This window comes from Bufo gargarizans, chromosome 2 (genome assembly GCF_014858855.1).
Source record: "Bufo gargarizans isolate SCDJY-AF-19 chromosome 2, ASM1485885v1, whole genome shotgun sequence".
Lineage (NCBI taxonomy): Eukaryota > Metazoa > Chordata > Amphibia > Anura > Bufonidae > Bufo > Bufo gargarizans.
This window is the reverse complement of record NC_058081.1, coordinates 363,471,812-363,482,624: the sequence shown is the minus strand read 5'-3', so window position 1 is coordinate 363,482,624 and position 10,813 is coordinate 363,471,812. Positions and strand designations below refer to the sequence as shown.

Genomic DNA, 10,813 nt, shown 5'->3' with positions numbered 1-10,813 from the left:
CAAATAAATAAAGTGCGCAGTGCATAGTAAATGCAAACAATAATGCATATTTAACTCAGTTACTATCCACCAATTACTAAAGGGATTAATATAAAGTGCTGAAGTGCGACATATGATTGCTTATTGACATATTATTAGACCCTATGTGCAATTATGAACAATAAAATCTGAACATTAGCAGCATTGAAGACATAAATTACTATAAAAACATACTGGATGATGCCGATTTCATGTGCAAAATTTTTTTTTTTTTAAACAGCCAATTCTCAACTTATACTACAGAATATTCTTAGCCTATTAGTCCATTCGCAATCCCAATAATTTTCTAATATAACATAACATTTAAGTTCAGATGTGGAGGCCTCCCCTAAAAGCAACATTTCCTAAAGATGATTTATACTTCTCCGCCATAAACTCCTGGATGAAGGAAAACCTATAATAATGATGTATAAAGACAGAAAATAAGTCAACAGCCGGTCCAAACAGTATAAGCACAGTTTATATGGTTTACTGATACAAAATTATAATATTACCTAAAAAAATATTTTGACATTAAAATTAAGTTTATTATCCCCATAAAATTGATTAAAAGACACAGCATTCTACAGGAAGGAGCTAAACCCTAGATTTTCATTTAACCCTAGAGGTGCCAAGGTATTTAATCTACAAATCCACTTACTTTCCAGATTTCCACTGTCAAAGATCTTGAAATGCTTGGGTATAGTTTTTAAATTGGCGAGGTCCTCTTCATCACTGGCTTTTTCTATATCCCTCACGTGCTCTCTGACCCTTTTCCTCAACTCTCGTGTGGTCAGGACTACATATATTTTATCACATGGGCAGGTCGCATAGTACACTACCCCTGTGGAAGAGCAGGATATATACTCTCTGATTTGATAAGTTTTTTTTTTTTGTCTCCATCCACAAACACGTCAGTCCTCTCCATATTTTTGCACGCTTTGCACCTACCGCAGGCATATGAGCCTCCTTTTATCTCATCACTCTTTCCTACTATATCGGGTATATAGTGGCTGTGGACTAAGATGTCCTTTAAATTTCTAGATCTTTTTGCAGTAATTAGAGGCCTATTTATAACAATTTGTTTTAGTCTTATATCAGTTAGAAGTACCTCCCAATGCTTGTTCAGCACCCCATTAATCTGTCCCCACTGTCTATTATAATTAGTTATAAATATTGGTTCCTGGCTCTGATCTTTACATATTTTATTATTAGGGTACAGCAATTTCTCCCTTGTTCTTTGCTTGGCTATACACATGCTCTTTTTAATTTGTCGATTGCTGTATCCCCTTTCTAAGAATCTGTCTTTCATTATTTCTGATTGTCTTTGATATTGAGTTTTTTCTGAACAGATTCTTTTTAGCCTTAGGAACTGACCTGTGGGGATTCCGTTAATAGTTGTCCTAGGGTGTGCTGACTCGGAGTGCAAAATGGAATTAACTGCCGTCTTTTTCCTATAGATTTCTGTTTTGAGCGTTCCATCCTCGCCTACCGTGATACGGAGATCCAAAAAATCCACCTCTCTTGCAGCCTGAAAGGTAAGTTTGATGTTGAGGTCATTTGTATTGAGTGTTTTCATGAAATGATTTAAATCTTCCAGGGATCCTTCCCAAACGAAAAGGATATCATCGATAGCATATCCAATTATGGACCTTATCGATATCGATGATCTGCCCATCCTGGAAAATGGACCGTTCCCAGGCTCCAAGGAATAGATTGGCGTATGAGGCGGCACAAGTTGCCCCCATCGCCACCCCCTGCATTTGTAGATAGTATTTATCCTTAAAAACAAAAAAGTTATGTTCCAGTACAAATTGCAACAGGTTTAAAATGAAACCATTGAAATGCAACTCACAATTATTACCTCTCAAAAAATCTGCTGTTGCTTTTAAACCATCATCATGTTTAATACTTGTGTATAAAGATTCAACATCTGCCATGACCAGCCACATGTTGTCCTCCATTTGGATATTCTGTAATCTTTTCAGAACTGCTGTAGTGTCCTGCACAAATGAAGGTAAATTACCCACCTGGAGTTGCAAATAATAATCCACAAAGCGGCAGATATTCTCACACAGCCCTTCATTACCTGCCACGATTGGCCTTCCCGGTGGATCTTCACTGTTTTTGTGGATTTTTGGAGTAATATAAAAAGTAGGAGTTTTAGGATGGATCACTTGTAGCATTTCTAGGACCTTTTTGGAAATTATGTTATTCTCCAATGCTCTAGTGAGCATATCATTCAGGTTCTCCTGGAAGATTAATAGGGGGTTGTTAGACAGACATTTGTAGCAAGTCTTGTCTTTCAATAATTTGAAGACCTGTTTCTCATACATTTCTGAGGGCCAGATTACAACATTGCCCCCTTTGTCTGCTTGTTTAATAACTATCCCTTTTAATTTTTTAAGATCTTGTAGAGCGGTATTTTCAGCTTTACTCAGATTAAATCTCCCTGTTTCCCTTTCTAATTTCTTCAGGTCTTCACATACAAGTTTAACAAAAATATCCAGAGCTGGACATATATTAAACGGCGGGAAAGTGGTGGACCTTTTCCCCATTCCCCTGGGTAATAAACTTACCTTTTCCTCACTCTCATTCTCTTTCTCTAGATCTTCCAAAATTTGAAGTGCCTCTTTCTCCTCCGGTGTATTGAACCACTGATGTTCCTCTCCATGAAAATCTAATCGTTTTAAAAGTAGTTTCCTGGCGTACAAATGTACGTCTTTGGTCACTGTGAAGAGATCCATATTAGCAGTAGGGAAGAAACTTAATCCCTTTGATAAAACTCTAATTTGGTCAGATGTCAATATAACATTTTCCTTTTTTGTTTTTATTATAATTTTTAGTATCCATTTTTCTTTTACCTCCTTGATTTACACCCTTCCAGTTAGTTTTTGGTCTTCCCGATCTTAGGGTTTGTTCATCTCCATTTCTTGAGGTAGTTTCAGATATGGATCCAATGGATGAAAAGGAGGACACTCTAGCTCGTGCATCTTGCCCTTCTCTCACCTGTTGCCATCTATAAACTTTCTTATTGTTATAATCAGTGACATCTCTTTGAAATTTTTTGATTTTTTGCGCCGTGATTTCTTTCTCCCATACCTGGAAGAAATCATTATTTTCTTCTTCAAGTTTGAGAAAGTTATCCTTCATCATATCTCTCTTTAAAATATATATATTTATATGTTCTAAATCCCTTTTTTGTCTGTATTAATGGGGAAAAATAGGGTTTATTAGCCGTTGTGTGGTGAAGTGATAAAATTACAGACATTTTTGGGGTGTTTTAATTTCTTTTTTTATTTATTTGATCTAACATTATGTCAGACATAAAAGTACCAGGCCCTGCACAGGGGAGTGGCAGAGGCCTACATGTTTCTGGCGCAGGCAGAGGTCGCAGCAGAGTAAGGGGGCGTGGCAGTAGGCCTGAGCTCCCAGTGTCAGCTAGTGGTCGTGTCTTTACCAGCAACCTAGCGGTTCTTGAATGGTGGACTCGATCTTTGACTTCGTTCGCAAGTGACATCAGACACCCCCAGCCAATAGTCGTGGGTTAATCAGACACAACCCTTAGTTGGCATGTCCCGGGAGCAGGCCCTGTGCCCTCACCTGTCCTCAACCTGCCTCTGTCCTTTTCTGTTCCCTCAGCCAGAGAAGTATTGTATGCTCTGGGCTCAGCTCTACTATACAGTGAGGACGAGCTATTAGAAGACAGATAGTAACTACTGCCCAGCCAAGATATGGAGAGACATCTGCCAGTAGTAATGAGGAGAGTGGCATGGGAGCTAGTGTTGCGAGCAGTGAGGCTCCTGACCCAGAGACAGTTGAGGATGACATCAGTAGCTTGCAGACAGTAGTGTTGATCGAGCACCAAAGTGTTCGGGCCGAACACATCAGGATGCTCGGGTGCTCTACCAAGCACAATAGATGTCAATGGGAGAACCCAAGCATTAAACCAGGCACCCTCTGCTCTGAAGAGGAGAGGGTGTCTGGTTTACATAAAAAGGTTAAAAATTTATGGAAACACCACAAAATTGGTTTTGAAACAGCATGGGGAGAACATCTGGATGCATCTTGGACTTCTGATATACAATAGACAACCACACAAAGGCTATATGCCAAAATCCCAGTATGTGCAAGCCAACAATCTATCCATAAGACAGATACAGTCAGCACACCTTACAATGGCAGCCTTGTGCATTATGAAACATTCAAAACCAGCTATTTTTTTTTCTCAGATAGGAATATTTACAATCTATCACTCATAAACATTCCATCCCATCATCTTCAGACTTTATTGCATACTTTCCTATCAATTTCTTTAACTCCTAAACATTCCACCCTGTCAGAGGCATTCCAAATTAGCTCTCAACTGACTGAGAGCCAGTAAGCTTTAAAGTTGATTCATATCTGTTGGATGGCTTGGATGGACCTGTGCACCTAGATAATTATCATTAGGGTGACAAAAAGTTTTCTGATTGTCCTAACATATATTCAATAACCTTTCTATACAGTTCTGTCATGTAAACTCATTTGTATAAACATGGGCATATGGGGAAGACATGCAAATGAGCAGAATCTGCCTTGTTTTTCAGCTGAAAAACCATTTGCATGGAAAATGTGGATAAAAATGTGCAATCTACACTACTCATAAACAGCACAATCTATTGGATTCATAGTCTTGTCATAAGACTATGAAACCAACAGATAGCGCTATTTATGAGTCATGAACAGTGCCATCTATTGGATTCATAGTCTTATGATAAGACAATGAATCCAATAGATGGTGCTGTTCATGAGTCATTAACAGCGCCATCTATTGGATTCATAGTCTTGTTATAAGACTATGAAACCAAAAACATATAAAGCATCATCAATCCTAACATGAAGACCCACACCATGAGACTACACGACAATAAATCCACATGAACTCCGAAATGAGACACTGTCCACCTCCAGGAATACCTATAATAAAAAGAAAACTTTAAACCACATCACCTGTATAGAAGAGGGGAGAGCAAATATTCTAATCGAAAATTGTTCATGCAAATGGTGTTTGAGCTGAAAAACAAGCAGATTCAGCTAATTTGCATATGCCCACGGTTATGTAAATGAGTTTACATGACAAAACTGTATAGAAAGGTTATTGAATATTATCTTAGGACAATCAGAAAACGTTTTGTCACCCTAATGATAATGATCTAGGTGCGCAGGTCCACCCAAGCCATCCAAGAGTTATGAAGCAACTTTGAGGCTTATTAGCTCTCAGTCAGATGAGAGTTAGTTTTGAATGTCTCATAGTGCACAAGGCTGCCATTGTAAGGTACTGTATCTGTCTCATGGATAGATTGTTGGCTTGCACATACCTGGCTTTTGGCATATAGCCTTTGTGTTGTCTATTTTATGTCATAAGTAATGGGAGTCCAAAATGGATCCAGACATCCTTCCCATGCTGTTTTCAAACCATTTCAGTGCTTTTTCCATCAATTTCTAACCTTTTTCTGTGAAACCATTGGTTTTCATTGTGCTCGAGCATAAACAGTATTTATGCTTGCTCAACACTAGCAGACAGTACTCAGTGATGATGATGTAGCTGATCGCACTTGGGAGCCAGGTGATGAAGGGGCATCATCATAATCGGGAGAAGAGGGTGTCAGCTTGCTTGTGAGGCAGTGGCAGAGCCAGAAAGTCGCTGGGGTGGTCGAGAGTCAACAGGGTGGTAGCAGTGGGAGGTTGGTAGCTAAACGTGCCCAGGGTAGACCACCCACTTCACAAGAGCCTACCTTCCCAGGAAGTAGCAGTGCACGGGTTCACGGAGGCAGCGGTGGTAGCGGTCAGTCGGTGCGTAGCGTTGGGGCGAAAATCACCTACTCGGCGGTGTGGCAGTTTTTTGTTAAGCTGCCAGAGGTGAACATGGCCATATGTAGAATCTATAGGCAGAAGGTGAAGCACTACTACCCTGCATCAACATATGCAGCATCGCCATAAAATGGCCTGGGAGAACCGTGGCTCCGATGTGGTGGTACAGCCTGCCGCAGCAACGGCTGCATCACTCAGTGGCACGCAGCTGATTTCAGGCAGTCAAGGCTCCATTACCTCAGCCGAAGGGAGCAGTCTGTCCTTCCCATCATCTGCTGTTCCTGATGCTCCTGCTCCTCCTCCTCCTACTCCACATCAGTCCATCAGCAATCGATCACCAAAGCAATTGCCAAGAGACAACACTATGCGTGCACTCATCTAACGGCGCAGAAGCTGAACGTTCTCCTGGCCAAGTTACTGGTGCTGCAGTCCCTCCATTTCCAAGTGGTGGACTCTGCACCTTTCAGAGAACTGATAGCTTGTGCCCAGCTGAGGTGGAGAGTCCCAAGCCGTCATTTCTTTGCCAAAAAGTCAGTACCAGCACTGCACACACATGTTCTGCACCTCGTTTGCCTGGGCGAACTGAGTCACATCCTGCCCAGTTCATGACTCGGCCACTATTTTGCCTTTCGGCCTGGCTGACATCATTTATTTGACCCTTCTTCTGATCTGTCAGAAGGAAGGAAAAATGAGATGCACAACGGATCCTTTCTATGTAACAGCTGTAAGGCCGACATGACATTGTCCCTATTTTGCATCAGAATTGGCTTATGATTTGGTAGCCAAAAGCAGGAGAGGGTTATTGTTCTGACGGATCAGAGGAAGTGCAAAATAATCAGTGACGTCAACACAAACTTACTGCTGACACTCTCTCCACTCTGTCGGGGGCTCTACTTGTATAAGCGTTTAATCAAACAGGTTCTGTAGACATCTATGTGGAATCAGCTGCCAACAGTGTAAAAGGAGTGCACTTCTTCTTGGCGCTAAAATCGACCTGTAAGGCTGAGTTCATTGTTGAGTTATTTGGTCAGTTGTGGCCCTGTGACTGCCCAAATAAGTGAAGTGTGCAGTGATCCTAAGAGTGACACCTGTCATCTGCATGTCATACTGACTCACAGTATTATTTCACCATCACAGCAGACTCCCTCTGCGTGTTACTGCAAGGCACAGTGTTCTACCCCACTATAAAGGCTCTCTGCAGCCAGGAAATAGCCGTTTTTTTACGCGATTCACCGCAAATAAATTCAGATCGAACCAAATTTTTCCGAAAAATTCGTCAGAACGGCCAATTCAATTTTTTTTTTAAAGTTACTCATCTCTCGTGAGAACCCTAAAATCTGTTTCAGTCTGCAATTTCACCCCAATTACAAAATTGATGATTAAAGGATTGAATGATGTATAAAAGAACGTGAACACCCTAAAATCTATAGTAATATGTAACAGAATGTAAACACCCCAAAATTTGTAGTATCAGGCCGCAATTTTACCCCAATTACGCAATTAAGGATTAACAGGTTTACTTAAAAAAAAGAACGTGAACAACCTAAAATCTGTGGTATCATGTCACAATTTCACCACATAATCAAGGATGAATGAATGTACTCATATATAAAACAATGTGAGCACCATAAAATCATAGTATCACGCCGCAATTTTACCCCAATTACAAAATTGAGGATTAACAAATTTACTTATGTATAAAATAATGAGAACACCCAAAAAATCTGTAATATCAGGCTGCAATTTCAGCCCAATTACACAATTAAGAATTAACAAATTTACTTATGTAAAAAAGAACATGAACACTCACAAATGTGTAGCATCAGACCGCAATTTCACCCCAATTACACAATTAAGAATTAACAAATTTACTTATGTAAATAAGAACATGAACACTCACAAATGTGTAGCATCAGGCCACAATTTCACCCCAATTACACAATTAAAGATTATTGGATTTAGTTATGTATGAAAGAACATGAACACCCCAAATCTATAGTATCAGGCCACAATTTCACCTCAATTACGAAATTAAGGATAAAAGGATTGAATTATGTATAAAAGAAAGTGAACACCCTAAAATTTCACCCCAGAATCAAGGATGAATGGATGTACTTAGGCTACTTTCACACTAACGTTAAAGTTTTATGATGTTGAGTTCCGTCATAGGGGCTCAATACTGGAAAAAAATGCTTTAGTTTTGTCCCAATGCATTCTGAATGGAAAGCAATCCGTTCAGTATGCATCAGGATGTCTTCAGTTCCGTCCCTTTTCCGGTATTTGGCCTGAAAAAATACTGTAGCATGCTGCGGTATTTTCTCCGGCCAAAATTCCGAAAAACTTGCCTGATTGCCGATCCGGCATTAATTTCTATTGAAATGTATTAATGCCGGATCCAGTACCAAGTGTTCTGGAAAAACGCATGCGCAGACCTTTAAATCTGCAAAAAAGATAAATACTGGATCCTTTTTACCGGATGACACCGGAGAAATGGATCCGGTATTGCAATGCATTTGTCAGATGGATTCACATCCGGATCCGGAAGCAAATGATATCCGTTTGCATCCGGATTTCCGGATCTGGCAGGTAGTTATGGCAACGGAACTGCCTGCCAGATTCTTCTAACACTAGTGTGAAAGTACCCTTATATATTAAAGAACATAAAACCCCCAAAATTTGTACTATCATGATGCACTTTCATCCCAATTACACTATTAAGGAGGAATTAATTATGTATAAAAGAATGTGAACACCCTAAAATCGGTATTATCAAACCGCAATTTCACCCCAAGTACACAATCAAGGAATAAAGGATTGAATTATATATAAATGAACATGAACCCCCCAAAAATCTGTAGTATCAGACCGCAATTTCACCCCAATAACAGAATAAAGGATCAATGGAATTATTTACAGTGCCTTTCAAAAGTATTCACCCCCCCCCCCCCCTTGACTTTTTTCGTGTTTTGGTTCCTCAGAACCTGGAATTAACATGGATTGTTTGAGGATTTGCATAATTTAATTTACAGAACATACCAACAACTTTGAAGATGTTTGTTTTTTATTGTGAAGCAAACAACAAAATAACAAAAAAAGTCAATGTGCATAACCATTTACCCCCCTAAAGTCAATACTTTGTAGAGCCACCTTTTGCTGCAATCACAGCTCCAAGTCGCTTTGAATAAGTATATATAGACTTGCCACATCTTACCACTGGGAGTTTTGCCCATTCCTCCTTGCAAAACTCCTCCAGCTCCTTCAGGTTGGATGGTTTGCACTTAAGAACAGAAATCTTTAAGTCTGACCACCATTTTCTATTGAATTGCGATCTGGGCTTTGACTAGGCCATTCCAACACATTTGCATGCTTCCCCTTAAGGCTTTGTTCACATCACCCTTCAGCCTTTCCGTTCTGCTGTTCCGTTTAGGAGCAGGAGAGCGTAAAGGACAGAGAAGGCACATAACTGAGCCTAAAGGTCCCCATAGACTATAATTGCGACAGACATATCGTTCTTTGATGGCCAAAAAGTTCAATTTTAGTCTCATCGTACCAGAGCCCCTTCCTCCATACATTTTGGGAGTCTCCCACATGCCTTTTTGCAAACTCACAACGTGCCATTTTGTTTTTTGCTGAAAGTAATGGGTTTCTTCTGGACACTCTGCCATAAAGCATGGAGAGTACGGCTTATTGTCATCCTATGTACAGATACTCCAGTATCTGCTGTGGAACTCTACAGCTCCTCTGGGGTTACCTTAGGTCACTATGCTGCCTCTCTGATTAATGCCCTCCTTTCCAGATCTGTGAGTTTTGGTGGGCGGCCGTCTCTTGGCAGGTTTGCTGTTGTGCCATGCCAAGACTTGGATTTTTTTTTTTAACCTAACTCTGACTTGTACTTCTCAACAACATTGTCCCTTACATGTTTGGAGAGTTCCTTGGTCTTCAGGGCAGTGTTTGGTTAGTGATGCCTCTTGCTTAGGTGTTGCAGTCTCTGGGGCCTCTCAAAAAAGGTATGTATATGTAATGACAGATCATGTGACACTTAGATTGCACACAGGTGGACATCATTTCACAAATTATGTTACTTCTGAAGGTAATTGGTTGCACCAGAGCTTTTTATGGGCTTCCTAACAAAGGGGTGGATACATATGCACATGCAAATTTTCTGTTTTCTATTTCTGAATAGTTTTTTTTATATATTTTTCTCATTTCACTTCACCAACTATTGTGTTCTGATCCATCACATAAAATTCAGATTGACAAAACATTGAACTTAAGGCTGCAATGTAACAAAACACGAAAAAGTCAAGGGGGGTACATACTTTTGCAAGGCACAGTATGTATAAAAGAGTGCAAACAACCTAAAATCAGTAGTATTAGAACAGGGATGGCCAACCTGAGGCTCTCCAGCTGTTGCAAAGCTACAACTCCCAGCATGCCTAGACTGACCTTCGCTATCAGCCTGCAGCAGGGCCTGGTGGGAGTTATATTTTTTAAAGCAGCTGAAGAGCCGCAGGTTGGCCATCCTTGTATTAGAACACGTTTTAACCCCAATTAGTGCAGCAAGGTGTAATAGAATATCTCCTATTAGCCAAGCTTTACACTGTTCAATTGGCCCCTGCTCTCTTCCCTATAGTGTGTATAAAGCCTCCCTATTATATCCCTACACTATCTCTAAGCTGTCCCTGATCTGCTCAATAGTAATATTTTGTAAATAAAGTATTTCCTAAACGTCTCTTCCTGCACTAAGTTCACTGGAAAATGGCAAAGACCAGGCAGGAGGAGTCTTTTTATTGTCGAAGACCAGGCAGGAGGAGTCTTTTTATAGGGCTGTGACATCACAGGGGCTTGCTATCTGCTGATTGGCTGGCTACATGGCATTATGGGTGAACCCTCATTCTCGAGACTCTTAGGCCTCTTTCACACTTGCGTTGTCCGGATCCGG

The 10,813-nt window shown here is 40.4% G+C and overlaps 1 long non-coding RNA gene across 1 annotated transcript; it reads right to left on the bottom strand.

Moving 5' to 3' along the window:
* Positions 1 to 226: 226 nt before the first annotated feature.
* LOC122927840 lies at positions 227 to 2,139 on the bottom strand. The gene is made up of 3 exons (XR_006387824.1): positions 1,883 to 2,139; positions 1,396 to 1,549; positions 227 to 433 (listed from the first exon to the last, which is right to left on the bottom strand). It is a non-coding gene; the product is annotated as an uncharacterized LOC122927840 (long non-coding RNA).
* Positions 2,140 to 10,813: the final 8,674 nt, after the last annotated feature.